This window comes from Gymnoscopelus braueri (assembly GCF_963280865.1).
Source record: "Gymnoscopelus braueri genome assembly, chromosome: 4".
Lineage (NCBI taxonomy): Eukaryota > Metazoa > Chordata > Actinopteri > Myctophiformes > Myctophidae > Gymnoscopelus > Gymnoscopelus braueri.
The window spans coordinates 753,425-777,699 of NC_137605.1; the positions used below are offsets into that span (position 1 = coordinate 753,425).

At 40.1% G+C, this 24,275-nt stretch overlaps 1 protein-coding gene across 4 annotated transcripts in view; it reads left to right on the forward strand.

The window, feature by feature from the left end:
• The first annotated feature begins 13,169 nt into the window (after positions 1 to 13,169).
• Positions 13,170 to 24,275, forward strand: part of LOC308083986 (uncharacterized protein) — a 49,988-nt gene continuing 38,882 nt past the window's right edge. For 2 of the 4 annotated variants that reach the window (XR_013933032.1, XM_080426439.1), the window contains exon 1: positions 13,171 to 13,268. The gene's annotated coding sequence lies outside the window, so the exon portion shown is untranslated. Of the gene's footprint in view, positions 13,269 to 22,765; positions 22,858 to 24,275 lie in introns of those variants that run through there. The other 2 variants (XM_080426441.1, XM_080426440.1) reach the window with 2 other exon arrangements.

Below are 24,275 nucleotides of genomic sequence, written 5' to 3' on the forward strand. Positions count from 1 at the left end.
AAAGTAAAAGTACTCATCATGCAGAATGTCCCATTTCAAGTTTTCAAATGTATAAAATTGTGCGAAAATAGCAGATCTACAAGCTCACAATGCGTCGCATTACAACGCATTGTGAGCTTGTAAATCTGCTATTTTCGAACATATAATATATATATATAAAAAAAGGGTTCAAGTGGTTAATGCGTATTTGATATTAATCTAAATCTACTATTCTTTTTAAAAATGGAAACGCTCAAGTAAAAATAAAAGTACTGCAGAAATTGTACTCAAGTAGAGCACTTGAGTAAATGTACTCAGTGTTCTCTGAGTCACGTTGAGTTTCTAGGTGTTGCTCAACAGTTCCCTAAAGGACAGAGCGTCCAACCGTCGACCCGGAGCCACAGAACAGAAAGTGGTTGATTTGAGGATTAGTCACACCTTGTACCAGGTGAGTGACACAGCTTAACGAGGACATTAACCCCTTCAGACCGGGAACGCGTCTGTGTGTCATTTTTAGATTTATTTGGCTGTTCAAAAATAGCAAATCTACAAGCTCATAGCGCGGCACTATGAGCTTGTAGATCTGCTATTTTTGATAAATCGCAAAGATTTGTGGAAATCTTTGAATATATATATATATATATATATATATATATATATTTTTTTTTTTTTTTTTTTTAAATTGAACATTTGTAACTCAAATCTTTGCTTCTGGGGGATTCTACAAATGTCTTCTAAATCCTAAAGGTTTTTTTGAAAAACTACACTTTATGTTGCTATAATATCAGTGGTTCTCACACTTTTTCTTGTCAAGGACCCCCAAAATTATGTATTAGGCCGCGGACCCCCCATCTGTAAAAATATTGTTCCAGGGACCCCCGGAAGCAAAGATTTGAGTTGAAAATACAAAGAAAAGTCAAAATGACACCGATGTGTTCCGGGTCCTAATAGGTTAATAACTCAGGTCCTAATAGGTTAATAACTCAGGTCCTAATAGGTTAATAACTCAGGTCTTAATAGGTTAATAACTCAGGTCGGTGACACTGCTGCCAGCAGACATGACTCAACCTGCACTAGACTTATGTAGTATTAAAGCTAGTGTTACTGTAAGTGATACTTGTGTTCAAATTACATTTCATTTTCTGTTTACTAAAGAGCTGGAGAGACGTGGAGAGAGACCCCTGTTACTGAACACTAACAATGATTACTATCACAATATAGAGCTATTTAACACTGTTACTGAACACCCACTCTATAGTAATGATTACTATCACAATATAGAGCTATTTAACACCGTTACTGAACACACACTCTATAGTAATGATTACTATCACATTATAGAGCTATTTAACACTGTTACTGAACACACACTCTATAGTAATGATTACAACCAGGGACAATGACTTGGACTTTAGCCCCCCCTCGGACACACCTGTGGACTACACCAGGTACAAATGACTTTTTGTTGCACTCCCTCATGGAGCTACATGCGGATTATACTAGGGTCAGTCCACTCTAGGTGGACACGCACTGACCTTTTGCACCTTAATCCCTTGTATAACGCACTGACTTTTTTTGGGTCTTTTTTTTATTGTGCTCCTTTTCCTCTAAGCACCTTAACGTCCATTGTCTATCATGCACAGTATAAGTATAACATGCACAGTATACAATACATTGCTGCTATGCTCAGGCACCTTAGTTTTAGTTTTTTTTTAGTTTTTTTTATTATCTCAGGTAATTTGTAAATATGTAGATAACTTGTCTGGCCTTCTGTTGCTCTCTTGTTTTGATCTCCTTCCCACCTGCCCCCCACCCTCTTCTTCTCCCCCCCCCTCTTCTTTCTATGGAAACTAACGTTGCGATGGGAACGATGTACAAAAAAGAATTTCACCCACTTTTTTACCTTGTAAACCTGTGATGTGACAATAAAACTGATTCTGATTCTGATTCTGATACTATCACAATATAGAGCTATTTAACACTGTTACTGAACAAACACTCTATAGTAATGATTACTATCACAATATAGAGCTATTTAACACTGTTACTGAACACACACTCTATAGTAATGATTACTATCACAATATAGATCTATTTAACACTGTTACTGAACAAACACTCTATAGTAATGATTACTATCACAATATAGAGCTATTTAACACTGTTACTGAACAAACACTCTATAGTAATGATTACTATCACAATATAGAGCTATTTAACACTGTTACTGAACAAACACTCTATAGTAATGATTACTATCACAATATAGAGCTATTTAACACTGTTACTGAACAAACACTCTATAGTAATGATTACTATCACAATATAGAGCTATTTAACACTGTTACTGAACAAACACTCTATAGTAATGATTACTATCACAATATAGAGCTATTTAACACAGTTAAAAACATTTTTAAAATAATAACTTGAACCCTAGCATTCCTATTCCCTATTCTAACGTTTCAAAATAGCTGATCTACAATATCACCATTGTGAGATTGTAGATCGGCTATTTTCGAAAAGTTTGGTGTAAGAGGGGAAAAGGACAGACCAAATACAGAAGGCCAAAGGTCAACCTTAGTATTGAGGGTTAAGGGTTTAAAATGTTAAATGTCTGATATACACATTAACATGCCGACATATTATTAGAAGAGATTATGAAACATTAATTTACACAACACGGGGGGGGGGGGGGTCTCTGCTTCATCCAGCATATAAGACCCTGCTCTATCAGTCAACAGGCTTTATTTTCATCAGACACCTGTCCAGCTGCATGTGAATACACATTCTGTTCAGCTGCATGTGAATGCACATTTCTGTCCAGCTGCAAGTGAATGCACATTCTGTTCAGCTGCATGTGAATGCACATTTCTGTCCAGCTGCAAGTGAATGCACATTCTGTTCAGCTGCATGTGAATGCGCAGTCATCTGCCTAGGCGACTTCAACCGGACAGACTTAAAAAAGGTCTTTCCCAAATTCCACCAGCATGTCGCCTGCAGTACCCGTGGTGACAATATTCTTGACCACTGCTACACGCCCTTCAAGGATGGATACAAAGCTCTCCGCCGCCCACCGCTAGGAAGCTCTGACCACTACGCCATCCAGCTGCTACCTGCCTACAAACAGAGGCTAAAAAGGGAGCCGGTCGTTGAGAAGGAAATCCGAATCTGGTCTGAGGACACAGACGCTATGCTCCAATCCTGCTTCTACCAGACTGACTGGGGGATGTTTAAGAACGCCGCTGGGAATAACATCAACGAACTCTCAGACTCAGTCACTGGCTTATCAGTAAGTGCATAGATGACATAGTGCCAAAAAAGACAGTTCGGATCTATCCCAATCAGAAACCATGGATGGACAGCGGAGTACGTGCACATCTGCATGAACGGGATGCTGGTTTCAAATCTGGCGACGTGGAAACGCGCAACACGACGCGCGCGGCCCTAAACAGCGCCATCAGGAAGGCGAAAAAGGCCTACACAAAAAAGATGCAAGACAAACTCAGCAATGGCGACATCAGGAGCACATGGCAGGCGGTACACACCTTGACAGACTGCAAAACAAGAACCAGAAGCGAGGTGAACCCGCCTGCCTCCCTCCCCAACGAACTGAACACTTTCTACGGCCGGTTTGAGATCAGCTCCAACCGCGGCAGCCAAGGGGGGCCATCAGCAGCACCAGCAGAGGAGAACCCTCTAACCATCTCGGAGAGAGAAGTGCGTACAGCCTTCACACGGGTCAACGTCCACAAGGCAGCCGGACCTGATGGGATTCCAGGCCGGGTCCTTAAGACATGTGCAGACCAGCTGGCGGGTGTCTTCGCTGACATCTTTAACCTCTCCCTCTCCCTGGCTGTGGTCCCTGCAGGGTTCAAAATGTCAACCATTGTGCCCATTCCCAAAAAGGCCAAAGTGACATGCCTGAACGACTGGAGACCTGTTGCTCTCACCCCGATCGTCAGCAAGTGTTTCGAGAAACTGGTGAGGGAATACATCAGCTCCACGCTACCTGCCTCGCTGGATCCGTGGCAGTATGCACACCGCAAAAACAGATCCACCGACGATGCTATTGCCATGGCTCTCCACACCGTCCTCTCGCACATGGACAACAAGCTGCTGAAGGACAAATATGTACGTATGCTGTTCGTGGACTACAGCTCAGCATTCAACACCATTGTCCCAGCAATACTTGACAAAAAGCTCAGAGACCTAGGGCTACACCCAAGCATGTGCGACTGGATACAGGACTTCTTGTCCAACCGACATCAGGTGGTGAGAATGGGCAGCATCACATCCGACCCCCTGACCCTCAACACCGGAGCACCCCAGGGATGCGTGCTGAGCCCTCTCCTCTACTCCCTGTACACGTATGACTGCATAGCCACACATGTCTCCAACACCATCATAAAGTACGCGGACGACACGACAGTGATAGGCCGAATCGTCAACAACGACGAGTCTGACTACAGAGAGGAGATCAAATCACTAGCACGCTGGTGCCGGGAGAACAACCTCTCTCTTAACGTCGACAAGACCAAAGAACTGATCGTGGACTTCAGGAGGCCGCGGAGAGACCATGCGCCCATCCTCATCGACGGTGCTGCAGTGGAAAGGGTCAGCGAGTTCAAGTTCCTCGGAGTACACATCGAGGAGGACCTCAAATGGGAGACGCACTCCACACACGTGAGGAAAAAGGCTCAGCAGCGACTGTACTGGCTCCGCCGCCTGAAGAAGCTCGGAGTAGGACGTCGCATCCTCAGGCTGTACTACAACAGTTCTGTTGAAGGCATCCTAACAGGCTGTGTCACGGCCTGGTACGGGAACTGCACTGCCCGAGAAAAGATCAGCCTACAACGAGTAGTGCGATCGGCAGAGCGGATAATGGGAATCGAGCTCCCAGCGCTCCAGGAACTGTACAAAAAGCGGTGCGTGGTCAAAGCCAAGCGCATCATCAAGGACAAGCACCACCCAAGTCACAGACTGTTCAACCCCCTACAACGACCGCGACCGGGCAAGGGGCTCTACCGCAGTATCAAGAGTTCCACCACCAGGTACTGGTGTAGTTTCAATCCGGCTGCTGTCAGAATGCTGAATGGGGCATAAGCCTGAATGAGGCATAGGCCTTGTTCAGCAGCCTGACAACAGGCAGCGCAGACTTTTCTGGCTCTTCCTGAACACACCTGTGGATTATACCAGGGACAATGACTTGGACTTTAGCCCCCCCTCGGACACACCTGTGGACTACACCAGGTACAAATGACTTTTTGTTGCACTCCCTCATGGAGCTACTTGCGGATTATACTAGGGTCAGTCCACTCTAGGTGGACACGCACTGACCTTTTGCACCTTAATCCCTTGTATAACGCACTGATTTTTTTTTTTTTTGGACCTTAACGTCCATTGTCTATCATGCACAGTATAAGTATAACATGCACAGTATACAATACATTGCTGCTATGCTCAGGCACCTTAGTTTAGTTTTCTTTAGTTTTTTTTATTATCTCAGGTAATTTGTAAATATGTAGATAACTTGTCTGGCCTTCTGTTGCTCTCTTGTTTTGATCTCCTTCCCACTTACCCCCCACCCTCTTCTTCTCCCCCCCCCCCCCTCTTCTTTCTATGGAAACTAACGTTGCGATGGGAACGATGTACAAAAAATAATTTCACCCACTTTTTTACCTTGTAAACCTGTGATGTGACAATAAAACTGATTCTGATTCTGATTCTGAATGCACATTCTGTTCAGCTGCATGTGAATGCACATTCTGTCCAGCTGCATGTGAATGCACATTTCTGTCCAGCTGCAAGTGAATGCACATTCTGTCCAGCTGCATGTGAATGCACATTTCTGTCCAGCTGCAAGTGAATGCACATTCTGTCCAGCTGCATGTGAATGCACATTTCTGTTCAGCTGCATGTGAATGCACATTCTGTTCAGCTGCATGTGAATGCACATTTCTGTCCAGCTGCATGTGAATGCACATTTCTGTTCAGCTGCATGTGAATGCACATTTCTGTTCAGCTGCATGTGAATGCACATTTCTGTTCAGCTGCATGTGAATGCACATTTCTGTTCAGCTGCATGTGAATGCACATTTCTGTTCAGCTGCATGTGAATGCACATTCTGTTCAGTTGCATGTGAATACACATTTCTGTTCAGCTGCATGTGAATGCACATTCTGTTCAGCTGCATGTGAATACACATTCTGTTCAGCTGCATGTGAATACACATTCTGTTCAGCTGCATGTGAATACACATTTCTGTTCAGCTGCATGTGAATGCACATTCTGTTCAGCTGCATGTGAATACACATTTCTGTTCAGCTGCATGTGAATGCACATTCTGTTCAGCTGCATGTGAATACACATTCTGTTCAGCTGCATGTGAATGCACATTCTGTTCAGCTGCATGTGAATACACATTTCTGTTCAGCTGCATGTGAATGCACATTCTGTTCAGCTGCATGTGAATACACATTCTGTTCAGCTGCATGTGAATACACATTTCTGTTCAGCTGCATGTGAATACACATTCTGTTCAGCTGCATGTGAATACACATTTCTGTTCAGCTGCATGTGAATGCACATTCTGTTCAGCTGCATGTGAATACACATTTCTGTTCAGCTGCATGTGAATGCACATTCTGTTCAGCTGCATGTGAATACACATTTCTGTTCAGCTGCATGTGAATGCACATTCTGTTCAGCTGCATGTGAATACACATTTCTGTTCAGCTGCATGTGAATGCACATTCTGTTCAGCTGCATGTGAATACACATTCTGTCCAGCTGCATGTGAATACACATTCTGTTCAGCTGCATGTGAATACACATTTCTGTTCAGCTGCATGTGAATGCACATTCTGTTCAGCTGCATGTGAATACACATTTCTGTTCAGCTGCATGTGAATGCACATTCTGTTCAGCTGCATGTGAATACACATTTCTGTTCAGCTGCATGTGAATGCACATTCTGTTCAGCTGCATGTGAATGCACATTTCTGTTCAGCTGCATGTGAATGCACATTTCTGTTCAGCTGCATGTGAATGCACATTCTGTTCAGCTGCATGTGAATACACATTTCTGTTCAGCTGCATGTGAATACACATTCTGTTCAGCTGCATGTGAATACACATTTCTGTTCAGCTGCATGTGAATGCACATTCTGTTCAGCTGCAAGTGAATACACATTCTGTCCAGCTGCATGTGAATACACATTCTGTTCAGCTGCATGTGAATACACATTTCTGTTCAGCTGCATGTGAATGCACATTTCTGTTCAGCTGCAAGTGAATGCACATTTCTAAAAGGCCAATAACAGGGCAGCCTGTAGAACATGATGGTGAATGAGTTAATGACTCATATAGGGTGACCCTGGCAGTGAATGAGTTAATGACTCATGTAGGGTGACCCTGGCAGTGAATGAGTTAATGACTCATGTAGGGTGACCCTGGCAGTGAATGAGTTAATGACTCGTGTAGGGTGACCCTGGCAGTGAATGAGTTAATGACTCGTGTAGGGTGACCCTGGCAGTGAATGAGTTAATGATGTAGGGTGACCCTGGCAGTGAATGAGTTAATGACTCATGTAGGGTGACCCTGGCAGTGAATGAGTTAATGACTCGTGTAGGGTGACCCTGGCAGTGAATGAGTTAATGACTCATGTAGGGTGACCCTGGCAGTGAATGAGTTAATGACTCATATAGGGTGACCCTGGCAGTGAATGAGTTAATGACTCATATAGGGTGACCCTGGCAGTGAATGAGTTAATGACTCATATAGGGTGACCCTGGTAGTGAATGAGTTAATGACTCATGTAGGGTGACCCTGGCAGTGAATGAGTTAATGACTCATGTAGGGTGACCCTGGCAGTGAATGAGTTAATGACTCATGTAGGGTGACCCTGGCAGTGAATGAGTTAATGACTCATATAGGGTGACTCTGGCAGTGAATGAGTTAATGACTCATGTAGGGTGACCCTGGCAGTGAATGAGTTAATGACTCATATAGGGTGACTCTGGCAGTGAATGAGTTAATGACTCATATAGGGTGACCCTGGCAGTGAATGAGTTAATGACTCATATAGGGTGACCCTGGTAGTGAATGAGTTAATGACTCATGTAGGGTGACCCTGGCAGTGAATGAGTTAATGACTCATGTAGGGTGACCCTGGCAGTGAATGAGTTAATGATGTAGGGTGACCCTGGCAGTGCCAGCTGAGGCAGGGCAACATGACTGCACCTGCATGTGACTCATGTTTTTATGATAGTATTAATGTGTCATTTATACATACAGGACCAACCTGCTTCTCAACACATCCATACTGAGCAGCACTGATTCTAAAACGGCTTCATTTCAGACAAAGTACTGAACTCCACTTGAGTAAAAGTATAGAGTACATGATACTTTTACGTAAGTAAAACATTTGAGTACTTTTTCCACCACTACGTTTTACATATTTCACATTCACGTAATATTACACATTTTGGGACATGTTTTTATGAACCGAATCAATAGATTTAAATACAAAACATTTGATTCATTCTAAACCTTCTCCAGGAAGGTGGGAACCCTGGATAAACTTATATACAGTAGTGGAACCCTGGATAAAGCTTATATACAGCAGTGGAACCCTGGATAAAGCTTATATACAGCAGTGGTTCCCAAACGTTTTAATTCCAGTCCCAAAAGAGAAATTCGATGTCACCCCAGGGCCCAAAACACTGAAAATAGCAGATCTACAAGCTCACAACGCATTGCTCTGCAACACATTGTGAGCTTGTAGATCTGCTATTTCCATTTTCACTTCATAAAGTTACATTTGTGGAATGTCTTTTGAAATAAAAAACAAGAAAGGGGGGATTGTGATATTTAGTCCCAGCCCACTGTTTGGTAAACATGCATCTAATACCTCATGATGGATGATGTCTGTTTGGTAAACATGCATCTTACCTCATGATGGATGATGTCTGTTTGGTAAACATGCATCTAATACCTCATGATGGATGATGTCTGTTTGGTAAACATGCATCTAATACCTCATGATGGATGATGTCTGTTTGGTAAACATGCATCTAATACCTCATGATGGAGGATGTCTGTTTGGTAAACATGCATCTAATACCTCATGATGGATGATGTCTGTTTGGTAAACATGCATCTAATACCTCATGATGGATGATGTCTGTTTGGTAAACATGCATCTAATACCTCATGATGGATGATGTCTGTTTGGTAAACATGCATCTAATACCTCATGATGGATGATGTCTGTTTGGTAAACATGCATCTTACCTCATGATGGATGATGTCTGTTTGGTAAACATGCATCTAAAACCTCATGATGGATGATGTCTGTTTGGTAAACATGCATCTTACCTCATGATGGATGATGTCTGTTTGGTAAACATGCATCTTACCTCATGATGGATGATGTCTGTTTGGTAAACATGCATCTAATACCTCATGATGGATGATGTCTGTTTGGTAAACATGCATCTAATACCTCATGATGGAGGATGTCTGTTTGGTAAACATGCATCTTACCTCATGATGGACGATGTCTGCTGACCGCTCGTTGTCTTGAGGAAACGACATGAGGAACCGTCCGCCTGCGTCCGCCCACCACACACCTGGACAATGTAGACATTCATTATTATTAAGTAAGTAAAAAGTAAGTAATATTGGCCCCACGCCTTGGGGATTTTCTTGTCACAGTACATTTACACATACGTGAAATGTGTCCTCTGCATTTTACCCATCCTATAACAACTAGGAGCAGTGATGTCATTTACCCATCCTATAACAACTAGGAGCAGTGATGTAATTTACCCATCCTTTAACTAGGAGCAGTGATGTCATTTACCCATCCTTTAACAACTAGGAGCAGTGATGTAATTTACCCATCCTTTAACTAGGAGCAGTGATGTCATTTACCCGTCCTATAACAACTAGGAGCAGTGATGTCATTTACCCATCCTATAACAACTAGGAGCAGTGATGTCATTTACCCATCCTTTAACTAGGAGCAGTGATGTCATTTACCCGTCCTATAACAACTAGGAGCAGCGATGTCATTTACCCATCCTATAACAACTAGGAGCAGTGATGTCATTTACCCATCCTATAACAACTAGGAGCAGTGATGTCATTTACCCATCCTATAACAACTAGGAGCAGTGATGTCATTTACCCGTCCTATAACAACTAGGAGCAGTGATGTCATTTACCCATCCTATAACAACTAGGAGCAGTGATGTCATTTACCCATCCTATAACAACTAGGAGCAGTCATACGTGGCGCTCGGGGAGCAATTAGGGGTTAAGAGTCTTGCTCAGGGACACACATCGACACATTGCTGGCCTGGCCTGGAATCGTACCTCGGACACCAGGGCCTCTGGCTCCCCAGGCGGGCTCACTAACCACTCAGCTATGGCCGGCCCATTATTATTATGGAAAATAATGTTTTTTTTTAAGTGTTAAATGGTTTTTTTTAAGTGTTCCAGTTCAAATTTTGTCTGCGCACTTTTCTGTGACACCACTTCCAATGTTAGATTAGCCATTTTCAGTAGTTTAAAAAAAAACTTGAACATGAATTTAGTTTGTGTGAAAAATATCTATGATGATATATAATGATGTTTTGAAAAATAAATGGTACTTTGTAATTGGTACACAGTCCAGATGTGACAGTCCTGGGGGTTGAGCACTATACGACCGTTTACTCGAATACAATGTTAATTTACTGTGACAGACAGTGGTCAGTTTTCAGCCTGTCATATAGTTCACACTTTATGATCTGCTGTCCTTTCAGTTTTATATTACATCCAAAATAATAAGAGTCACCATCACTTTATTAGCAGGTGGGGCTTCACAGCAGACACGCTGCTTCTACATAAACACTGGTTTAATAAAACACCTTTTATTACTAGACTTGTGACAACATCAACTATAGCAGAAAATAGCTGATCTACAAGCTCACAACTAGTCACAGTTTGACGCGTTGTAAGCTTGTAGATCTGCTACACATAAGGTGGTTTTATGGTTTAAACAGAGTTTTCCCTGTTTCATACCATCTTATAAGGAAGGTCCTAACAATGACCATTTCTCACATTTGACTACACTCTGTGGGGACGTTTGTCCCTCACAAGTACAAGTACGTACACACACACACACACACACACACACACACACACACACACACACAGTGTAATAAAGTTATAAAGATGTCAGTACAGATAATGAAAGCTAACATTATGCAACATGTGTTGGTATATGATATCTACAGTCTAGACGTCTATGTATATCACTATTACATCATCAGCTAATCACCATTATTTGAGATGATCAGTTATTTTGCATAATAATAAATAAATCCTAAAGTACAGATAATAAAAACAATAGTTCATGTAAATGTACTTAAGTAATACTCAGACAGGCAGTAAAGTGATTACATGGATGGTGAGTAATAAGTAAGTAATAAGTAATACTCAGACAGACAGTAAAGTGATTACATGGATGGTGAGTAATAAGTAAGTAATAAGTAATCCTCAGACAGACAGTAAAGTGATTACATGGATGGTGAGTAATAAGTAATAAGTAATCCTCAGACAGGCAGTAAAGTGATTACATGGATGGTGAGTAATAAGTAAGTAATAAGTAATCCTCAGACAGTAAAGTGATTACATGGATGGTGAGTAATAAGTAAGTAATAAGTAATCCTCAGACAGACAGTAAAGTGATTACATGGATGGTGAGTAATAAGTAAGTAATAAGTAATCCTCAGACAGTAAAGTGATTACATGGATGGTGAGTAATAAGTAAGTAATAAGTAATCCTCAGACAGTAAAGTGATTACATGGATGGTGAGTAATAAGTAAGTAATAAGTAATCCTCAGACAGACAGTAAAGTGATTACATGGATGGTGTCAGATGAGAGCTATAAGGTTTCTGTGAGTCAGTCTAGCATTTCAACAAGCTCAACAACCATCACCATGTACTTAGTACTTACTTAAGTACCAAAAGTAAAAGTACTCTCTATGCAGAATGTCCCATTATTACCAAGTTCTTTCCCAAAGGTTTTCATCATTTGTGTAAAAAATAGCAGATCTACAAGGTCACACAACCTTGTAGATCGGCTATTTTCGAATAGACAAAAATATGGTGGTTTTGTAATAATAATATAAAAAATAAATCTACAAACCAGTAACTAAAGCTGTAAAAAGTACAAAACATTGTACTCGAGTACGAGGCGCTGAGCGGTTAAGCAGCTCGTCATAGCCTTTATGCCTGACAGCATGTCCCGGGTTCGATTCCCGAGGCAGATTTGCCCCCCCAGTTTCCTGTCTATCTCTCCACTGTAGCTATCAATACATATAAAATAAATATAACATATATATATATAAAATAAATCTCTCTACTGTAGCTATCAATACATATAAAATAAATATAACATATATATATAAAATAAATATCTCTCCACTGTAGCTACTATCAATAAAAATATCCCCAAAAAAAGAAAAGTAGCCTACAGTACTCTAATACACTACAGTACTCTAATACAGTGGTTCTGAACCTTTTCAGGCCTCGACCCCCCAAAATAATCATATTTCCACCCCGCCCCCCCAAAAATAACTCCTGATCCACAGGTTGAGAACCAACGATCTAAGTACAGTATCTGAGTAAATGTACTCAGTTACTTCTGTCAGCGCTGTAAGTCTAGCTGTGTAACAACAGTAGATAAGAGAGTAAATGTACTCAGTTACTTCTGTCAGCGCTGTAAATCTAGCTGTGTAACAACAGTAGATAAGAGAGTAAATGTACTCGGTTACTTCTGTCAGCGCTGTAAGTCTAGCTGTGTAACAACAGTAGATAAGAGAGTAAATGTACTCGGTTACTTCTGTCAGCGCTGTAAGTCTAGCTGTGTAACAACAGTAGATAAGAGAGCTGTAGGTGTCATGTTTCAACACGCTCTGCAGCCAATCAGAGGCCGGCCTGGTGGAACTTCCTAGTTCCCTACAGGAATACACCTGTGTGTGTGTGTGTGTGTGTGTGTGTGTGTGTGTGTGTGTGTGTGTGTGTGTGTGTGTGTGTGTGTGTGTGTGTGTGTGTGTGTGTGTGTGTGTGTGTGTGTGTGTGTGTGTGTGTGTGTGTGTGTGTGTGTGTGTGTGTGTGTGTGTGTGTCATGTGTTCTCTCCTCTGAACAGGAACAGATTTGACAGATACCAGTTTGGCGTTGGAGCAACAACACACAGAGCACCGTCTGCAGTCCACTGAACACTACAACATGTAAGTGAACACTATGGCTCTATACAATGTGCATTGTTCCTTTAATGTAGACTAATCTCTATGTAGAATGTGAATGCATTGTTCCTTTATAGAGCATCTCTATGTAGAATGTGAATGCATTGTTCCTTTATAGATCATCTCTATAGATGTATGAATAATACTGCACTCTAGTGCATACTTTTCTATTTCTATTGCCTTTCCTTTCAGCTGTAAATGTTGGATCTTGTTGTGGGACATTTATTCACTGTTTTCCTCCTGAGATGATGTGGCAGTAATATAGTTAAAGTTATGAATATAGTTACAGTTATAAATGTGATCCTGAAGCATACTGTATATATGTACAGTACAGGCTTCCACTGGAATACATGCTCCTTAAGCTGTAACCTGACAATGAGAGCAAGTCGTCAGTAAATGTGTGTCAGAGGGTTGAGGGGCATTCCACTGGAAACCTGTATGTGTGCAATATATATATATATATATATATATATATATATATATATATATATATATATATATATATATATATATATATATATATATATATACATACAGGTTTCACATATATATATATATATATATATATATATATGTGAAACCTGTATGTATGTATATATATATATATATATATATATATATATATATATATATATATATATATATATATATATATATATATATATATATATATATATATATATATATATATATATATATATATATATGTGTGTGAAACCTGTATGTGTGCTTCATCATCTGTTTCAATATGAATATTGAAAAGATGAAAACATAAATGTGGGGCTTTCCCCAGGACTGAACCTTACGTACTGTACGCTACAGAAACCGCTTAATGTCATTTCTAACAGAGCTGATTCCAATGCAAACAGGGCTTTAACTGACATAATGAAAGTTCTCTCTTTAACTGACATAATGAAAGTTTTCTCTTTAACTGGCATAATGAAAGTTTTCTATTCTGATTCCAATGCAAACGGGGCTTTAACTGGCATAATGAAAGTTTTCTCTTTAACTGGCATAATGAAAGTTCTCTCTTTAACTGGCATAATGAAAGTTCTCTCTTTAACTGGCATAATGTAAGTTATCTCTTTAACTGGCATAATGAAAGTTCTCTCTTTAACTGGCATAATGAAAGTTCTCTCTTTAACTGGCATAATGAAAGTTCTCTCTTTAACTGGCATAATGAAAGTTCTCTCTTTAACTGGCATAATGAAAGTTCTCTCTTTAACTGGCATAATGAAAGTTTTCTCTTTAACTGGCATAATGAAAGTTTTCTCTTTAACTGGCATAATGAAAGTTTTCTCTTTAACTGGCATAATGAAAGTTTTCTCTTTAACTGGCATAATGAAAGTTTTCTCTTTAACTGGCATAATGAAAGTTTTCTCTTTAACTGGCATAATGAAAGTTTTCTCTTTAACTGGCATAATGAAAGTTCTCTTTAACTGGCATAATGAAAGTTTTCTCTTTAACTGGCATAATGAAAGTTTTCTCTTTAACTGGCATAATGAAAGTTTTCTCTTTAACTGGCATAATGAAAGTTTTCTCTTTAACTGGCATAATGAAAGTTCTCTTTAACTGGCATAATGAAAGTTTTCTCTTTAACTGGCATAATGAAAGTTTTCTCTTTAACTGGCATAATGAAAGTTCTCTTTAACTGGCATAATGAAAGTTTTCTCTTTAACTGGCATAATGAAAGTTTTCTCTTTAACTGGCATAATGAAAGTTTTCTCTTCTGATTCCAACACAAAAGGGGCTTTAACTGGCATAATGAAAGCAGATGTGAAATCAAAACTACAGAAATGTGTACAATTAAAAAGGGAAAGAAGAACTGTGTAAACAGAGCTTTGTCACATGGCAACTTATAGAACGAAAACAAGCTTATGAAACCACCAAAACTATTTAAAAGTGCTTTTCGTTGCTCGGGTGGAAACATCATGTGTGGAAAACGGTTATACTTATCAGGATTCACATTCAGAAACAGCAAAAATAGCCGATCTACAAGCTCAAAATGTGTGGCAATAGATGGGCTATTTTTGCTGTCTTTGTGTGGCACTGTAGAGTGACAGGGCATTCAGTTATTTATTTAGAACCTTCAAATTTAAATGATGGAGATACTGTAAGAGGATTCTGCCTGGCAACAATTTGCTTTTAGAAATACTTTTTATGCTATAAAGCTTTTTGAAACATTACATTACAGTCATTTAGCAGACATTACATTACATTCATTTAGCAGACACTTTTATCCAAAGCCACTTACAAGAAGTGCATTCAACATAGTTAGGAAAACTACTAATCACCAGAAGTCTGAAGTGCATTCTCTTCTAAAACAAGTAACTAAGAGTATACCTAGTGCTAAGGTAAAAGTGCAATATATCAGCTACCTACTTAATATATATATATATATATATATATATACACATACATACATACATACATACATACATACATACATACATACATACACACACACATACAGCTATATATATAATATATCAGCTTCCTACTTTCTTAAGCAGATGAGAAAATCAAATGAGCAAAAAGAGCTAAAACCAATAAGTGTATCAAATAAACAAGAACCAATAAAACAATAAAACAACTAGAGGTCTCCGCCAGGTCAGGTACGTTATTCTGGCCTCCTGGTGGCGCTATAATAGGCCAATGTGAAAAGGGTGCCATTTATAGTCTTTCACGGCAATCAGACACTGCATTCAAGATTTGAGGCATTTTGTTCCAAAAATGTGTTTTGCTAAATTAGACCTGCTGGTGGCGCTATAACAGGCCAATATGAAAATGGTGGCATTTCTTCCTCGGCCTAGTGGGAATGTGCGTGTGAAAATACACGGAAATTGCAAGTTGCGTGCATAGTTTGAGGCTTTTTGTTCAAAACGGACCAATCCTGCAAACTTTGGAAGCCAAGCATAGGCAATGAGGATGGAATATGGGAAATCGGACATATTCGTGTTGATCACATGACTATAGAGATACTGTGTACCGATTTGCATGACGTTTGGATAAAATCTGTAGGAGTAATGTAAAAAAATGCGTTTTGCACAAATCGGCCTCCTGGTGGCGCTATAACAAGCCCATGTGAAATAATTGGGGCAGAGGTTCTGAATTGGCATCCAGGGAGTGTGTGTGCACAGTTTCAGAGCGACCGGGCCAACGGTGCCGGAGATTGTGTTAGTTATAGTTAAAGCTCATAAAGTGTCAGAGTCAAGTCTCCACAGGACAACAAACCGCAGGCTCTCACTTTAACATCCTAATCAATTGTAAATACAAGCGTCAAGTCCTCACAGGAACACAGCTCTGTGTGTGTGTGTGTGTGTGTGTGTGTGTGTGTGTGTGTGTGTGTGTGTGTGTGTGTGTGTGTGTGTGTGTTGTCGCTTCGCTTCACCGAAGATCCAAGATCAATATCTGTGTTTGAGCCAACAGCCACACCCCCACAGAGTATACTGATGGGAGTTAAAGTAACTAAGTACATTTACTCAAGTAGCCTACGGTACCTTACAATTAAGTCATTTATCAGACACTCTTTATCCAGAGTGACTTACAGTAAACAAGGTAAACACATAGATAGAATACATAGACAGTGTAGTGTCTCAGTAAACTATAGGATCATAGAATACAGAGACAGTGTAGTGTCTCAGTAAACTATAGGATCATAGAATACAGAGACAGTGTAGTGTCTCAGTAAACTATAGGATCATAGAATACAGAGACAGTGTAGTGTCTCAGTAAACTATAGGATCATAGAATACAGAGACAGTGTAGTGTCTCAGTAAACTATAGGATCATAGAATACAGAGACAGTGTAGTGTCTCAGTAAACTATAGGATCATAGAATACAGAGACAGTGTAGTGTCTCAGTAAACTATAGGATCATAGAATACAGAGACAGTGTAGTGTCTCAGTAAACTATAGGATCATAGAATACATAGAGACAGTGTAGTGTCTCAGTAAACTATAGGATCATAGAATACAGAGAGACAGTGTAGTGTCTCAGTAAACTATAGGATCATATAATACAGAGACAGTGTAGTGTCTCAGTAAACTATAGGATCATAGAATACAGAGAGACAGTGTAGTGTCTCAGTAAACTATAGGATCATAGAATACAGAGACAGTGTAGTGTCTCAGTAAACTATAGGATCATAGAATACAGAGACAGTGTAGTGTCTCAGTAAACTATAGGATCATAGAATACAGAGACAGTGTAGTGTCTCAGTAAACTATAGGATCATAGAATACAGAGACAGTGTAGTGTCTCAGTAAACTATAGGATCATAGAATACAGAGACAGTGTAGTGTCTCAGTAAACTATAGGATCATAGAATACAGAGACAGTGTAGTGTCTCAGTAAACTATAGGATCATAGAATACATAGAGACAGTGTAGTGTCTCAGTAAACTATAGGATCATAGAATACAGAGAGACAGTGTAGTGTCTCAGTAAACTATAGGATCATAGAATACAGAGACAGTGTAGTGTCTCAGTAAACTATAGGATCATAGAATACAGAGAGACAGTGTAGTGTCTCAGTAAACTATAGGATCATAGAATACAGAGACAGTGTAGTGTCTCAGTAAACTATAGGATCATAGAATACAGAGAGACAGTGTAGTGTCTCAGTAAACTATAGGATCATAGAATACAGAGACAGTGTAGTGTCTCAGTAAACTATAGGATCATAGAATACAGAGACAGTGTAGTGTCTCAGTAAACTATAGGATCATAGAATACAGAGACAGTGTAGTGTCTCAGTAAACTATAGGATCATAGAATACATAGAGACAGTGTAGTGTCTCAGTAAACTATAGGATCATAGAATACAGAGAGACAGTGTAGTGTCTCAGTAAACTATAGGATCATAGAATACAGAGACAGTGTAGTGTCTCAGTAAACTATAGGATCATAGAATACAGAGACAGTGTAGTGTCTCAGTCATCTGTACATAGAAACTATAGGATGGCAGGTAAACAATGAACAAAGCATTCTAATTATATGCTATCTAAATGACATTTGAACCTTTTGTCTAAGTCTGCATGTCATCAAGACCTTTAAGTACAATTCTGAGGTACCGTTCACCCCATTCAGGGTTAAGAGAGTATTTCAATTTTGTTGGTACTTATTACTTCTACTCAACTACATCTCAAATTATTGTATATTTTACTCCATTACAATTATTTGAGAGCTCTAATTACTCTCTGCAAATTTAGATCATCATTTACAAAACATACATCGACCTCTTGACCTCTTGTACCATTTCATGCTTTTGACTTAGTCGAAAATAGCAGATCCACAAGCTCGCCATGCAACGTGTTGTTGTGAGCTTGTAGATCTGCCATTTCTGATCTATTTTGGAGTCATATCTGCTACTTTACCAAACAAAATGTTGAATAATTTGAAAATAATTGGCTCAACAATGTGTTTGTTTTTGGCCCGGGGCTGAAAGGCAGGCAACACACACACACACACACACACACACACACACACACACACACACACACACACACACACCCTGCAGCAGAGAGCGTTCAGTTAAACTTAAACAAATAAGATGTTTGTAGAGTTAGTCAGCAGAACGGTTGAGACATGACAGGCTGCTTACTTTAGACTGACAGGATGGTTACACACACACACACACACACACACACACACACACGATGTGTTCCACTGTGTGTTATTTTATACAACCCTTAAGAGCACAATGTAACCAAATGCACCGCAACTTATATTTGTGCACCATGATTATGTTAACCAGTTATAGTGGAAGAAGAGATTATGTTAACCAGTTATAGTGTGACACCTATACTGTGACACCTAGGGGTCCTCAATTACTACTGTGACACCTAGGGGTCCTCAATTACTACTGTGACACCTAGGGGTCCTCAATTACTACTGTGACAACTAGGGGTCCTCAATTACTACTGTGACACCTAGGGGGTCCTCAATTACTACAGTGACACCTAGGGGGTCCTCAATGACTACTGTGACACCTAGGGGTCCTCAATTACTACTGTGACACCTAGGGGGTCCTCAATTACTACAGTGACACCTAGGGGGTCCTCAATTACTACAGTAACATCTAGGGGTCCTCAATTACTACAGTAACATCTAGGCCTAGGGGTCCTCAATGACTACAGTAACATCTAGGCCTAGGGGGTCCTCAATGACTACAGTAACATCTAGGGGGTCCTCAATGACTACAGTGGGACAAGCATCTCTACGATGCTCTCTCTTTATATCAGGGTCTAGAGCTGTAAGACCAACCCTCAGCCCAGACATCCAAACAGAAAAGTCTGTTTATATCTGATCGTATTAAACTAGGTTAAACTCACCAACATGGCAGCTGTACGTAAAGCTTGAATTATCCTCTTTGTATCGGTCAAGTTTTTGTTTCATAAAAATCCACCAGCTGACATGTTATGAGCTCCTTTCTGACAATACATTGTGTGCAGGTGATAATCTAAAGTGTTATGTATGTGTGTGTGTGTATGTGTGTGTATGTGTGTGTGTTTGTGTAAAGTGAGTTTGTAATGTAAACACAAGCTGTCAACAAGTCTATGAAGGTGTGTTCACACGGGCAGATAAAAAGATACATGCTACCATTCATTTTCAATGGAAACAAGAAGATACAAAGATACATCCCACGTTTGTAGCTGTAGCTCTATAGCGACAAAGATACAAATTCAAGTTGAGCTGGGTTCAACTTCCAGATACAAAGATACAAATGATGACGTCAGCGACCACGTTGAGCAACACAGATACAAAGCAACACAGACACAAAGCAACACAGTTACAAAGCAACACAGACACAAAGCAACACAGACACAAAGCAACACAGACACAAAGCAACACAGACACAAAGCAACACAGACACAAAGCAACACAGACACAAAGCAACACAGATACAAAGCAACACAGACACAAAGCAACACAGACACAAAGCAACACAGACACAAAGCAACACAGACACAAAGCAACACAGACACAAAGCAACACAGACACAAAGCAACACAGACACAAAGCAACACAGATACAAAGCAACACAGACACAAAGCAACACAGACACAAAGCAACACAGAAACAAAGCAACACACTATGTCTTTGACCTGAAAAACAGTGAAGACCCTGCAGGGGTCTGCAGTATAGCTTTCTCAAAGCATGGTCCAGGGACCCTCAGGGTTCCTTGAAGGGGTTCTAAATGGACCCTTACAGGTCAGTAACTCTGAGAGTGTACAAATGGAACCAAATGGACCCTTACAGGTCTGTAACTCTGAGAATGTACACATGGAACCAAATGGAACCAAATGGACCCTTACAGGTCTGTAACTCTGAGAATGTACACATGGAACCAAATGGACCCATAAGCCATAAGGCTCCATTTTGGTTCTATTTGTACACTCTCAGAGTTATGACGGTCCTCGAAATTCAAAATTTTGAGAACCACTCAAAATGATTAATGTTACAAATGTTACAAATGCAAATCATGATTCAAATGTAAACGTTTGAGGACCCCTGGTATAATATGTAATGTTAAACATGGTATAATATGTAATGTTAAACATGGTATAATATGTCATGTTAAACGTGGTATAATATGTCATGTTAAACGTGGTATAATATGTCATGTTAAACATGGTATAATATGTCATGTTAAACATGGTATAATATGTCATGTTAAACATGGTATAATATGTCATGTTAAACATGGTATAATATCATATGTAATGTTAAACATGGTTCACTCACCACAGCCTAGCAGACAGACTTGTAGCACAAACACAGCATCCATGGCTGAAAACAACCTCATCACAATGACTGAATGAAGGCTGCACTAAACTGTGTTTAAAGTAACTTTACATTCATGTGTAAAGGACTTAACAGATCAATACAACAGAGCAGCTAGCATGCACAGTCACACACACTGCTCACACACACATAGTCAGCTCAGTACAGCTGAACCTGATCATGTCAATCAGTCCATGAGGTTTTTACCAGGTTGCCAAACCTGGTCTATAGCTACACTCCAGCTAGTAGTGACTTTTCCTCATTGGCTGGTCATTTAGCCAATGAGGGCTCAATGTCCTCTCAGAATGTGGGATCTAAAGACGACCCGCAATACTCTGCTCGGCCACTGTATGTATCTCTATGAACTGTGGCGCTGTTCCTCCTTTGGCCTTTCAACGTTGCCATGTTTAGTGAGAGAAATAAGCAACCAGGTCTAGGAAAACAAGCCCAAAAGAAGCAACTACAGGCCACATGAGCACTTTCAAACGTCGGCTATTTGAAATTTGCAATGTGTCTAGCTGGTATAATATGACTGTGTCAATTCTTGTTTGTCAATGAGTGACAGCTGGCAGTTTGGTCTGAATGACATCACATTCGAGATCTTAACTTTATTTATAACTTTATTTATAGTCTCTGAGTTGTTTGTATATTATGTAAACTAAAATGTGGCTTTTATCAAACACTTTATATAGAACGAAAACTTATTTGTATTCATTTATAGACCTATATATTCACGTACGTATGTATGTATGTATGTGTGTGTGTGTGTATGTATGTATGTATGTATGTATGTATGTATGTATGTATGTATGTATGTGTGTGTGTGTGTGTGTGTGTGTGTGTGTGTGTGTGTGTGTGTGTGTGTGTGTGTGTGTGTGTGTGTGTGTGTGTGTGTGTGTGTGTGTGTGTGTGTGTGTGTGTGTGTGTGTATGTATGTGCGTGCGTGCGTGCGTGCGTGCGTGCGTGCGTGCGTGCGTGCGTGGACACGATGTGTTTAAAGAGCCAACACCGTCCACCCTGACCCTGTCCATAGTGTGTCCCATACTGGAGGTGTAAAGTAAATAAGTACATTTACTCAAGTACTGTACTTAAGTACAGTTTTGAGGTATTTTCACTGGAGTATTTCCAATTTTCAGTACATTTACTTCTACTCCACTACATTTCAGAGGCAAATATTGTACTTTTTCTCCACTACAATTATTTAAAAACTTGAGTTACTAATTAGGCTACTTTGTAGATTTTGATTATTTTTCGATAATCATAGACAGAGAGACAGAGAAATTGAGAGAGAGGAGAGAGAGAAGGAAATAGAGAGAAAAGGAAATAGAGAGAGAGGGAGAGAGAGAAGGAAATAGAAAGAGGGGTGAAGAGAGAGAGAGAGAAAAAGAGAGAGGGAGCAGCAATAAGAATGGCATTGTGTGTGTGTGTGTGTGTGTGTGTGTGTGTGTGTGTGTGTGTGTGTGTGTGTGTGTGTGTGTGTGTGCGTGTGCGCGTGTGTGCGTGTGTGCGTGTGTGTGTGTGTGTGTGTTTTCACATTCAGAAGGTACAGCAGCCTACGTCACATCACGACATCAGCAACAGGTTCTGTACTGTGCGAGCAGCTTCCTGTGTGTGTGTGTGTGTGTGTGTGTGTGTGTGTGTGTGTGTGTGTGTGTGTGTGTGAGAGAGAGAGAGAGAGAGAGAGAGAGAGAGAGAGTGAGAGAGAGAGGCATTAGTCAGTGAACTTGTACTTGGTTCCAGTCAGAACAGAAGCGTTGCTTGGGGACAAACAGGACAGCAGTCGCTGGTGAGTCACTTTTTTTGCTTGCGTTGCTAGCCGAAAAATAGCAGATCTACAAGCTCACACAGAGGGAGCTTGTTGATCTGCTTATTTCCGTGTGGAGATCGGATAATAATTTAACAGTTGTCTGTGAGTCATCTAAACAACATGGTGCAGCTAAGACTTAGACTGTCTTTTGTCATAGTAGACAATATAGTAGTAGACAAAGTACTACTTTTTATTTATGTATGTATATGTATGTATTTGTTTATTAGTTAATGTATTTATTTATTAGTTTATTAGTTTATTAGTTTGTCAGTCAGTCAGTCAGTCAGTCAGTCAGTCAGTCAGTCAGTCAGTCAGTCAGTTAGTTACTTAGTTTCAGAAGAGAAGATTTGTGTTAAAAAATGCAATTTCAATATTTTTCAAACATGTTCAAAAATAGCAGAAGCTCGCAACGCGCCACAAAGTGATGCGCTGTGAGCTTGTAGATCTGCTATTTTTGAGAACCACTGTTCTAAACCCTTGTTCTAAATCCTAAGTTTTCTGAAAAACTTATATTGGGTAAAGTATAGGGTTAGGGTATTATAATACTATACTATACTACCCTAACTAATACTATAAAAGTATATACAGTTATACTATACTACCCTAACTAATACTATAAAAGTATGTACAGTTTGAGGGGGTCCAGTGTTGTGTTTAACAGAGTATACAGTTCTCTACATAACATATCACTCCAGTTCTAGCTTCACTACACTGGCTCCCGGTTGTTTTTAGGATTGATTTTAAAATTATTTGAATAGTTTATAAAGCTCTAAATGGTCTGGCACCTTCCTACCTCTCTGACTGCCTAGAGAGATATGTTCCAAACCGGGCCCTCAGGTCTTCAAGTGCTGACCTGCTCGAGGTGCCTACAATGACATATAAAAAATACGGTGAAGCAGCATTCTGCTTTTACGGACCGACAGTGTGGAATAAACTCCCAATACACCTAAGACAGGCAGCCTCTGTCGATAGCTTTAAAGCACAGCTCAAGACCTATTTCTTCACTCTTGCTTTTAGCTGATTCTTTGGTTGATTTTTAATTCCTCACTGTATTGCCTATTTTAATGTTGTTTTATGCTTTTGCTTTTATTTTATTGTCTCCGCCAGGCCGAAAGGCATGGCGAGAGAGTATGTTTTGCCCCTTGTCCGTCTGTGTGTCCGTCCGTCCTGTCTGTGTGTTAGCAGCTAATCTCCGGCACCGTTGGCCCGGTCGCTGCGAAACTGTGCACACACACTCCCTGTATGCCAATTCAGAACCTCTGCCCCAATTTTTTCACATGGGCCTGTTATAGCGCCACCAGGAGGCCGATTTGTGCAAAACACATTTCTTTACATTACTCCTACAGATTTTATCCAAACGTCATGCAAATCGGTACACAGTATCTCTATAGTCATGT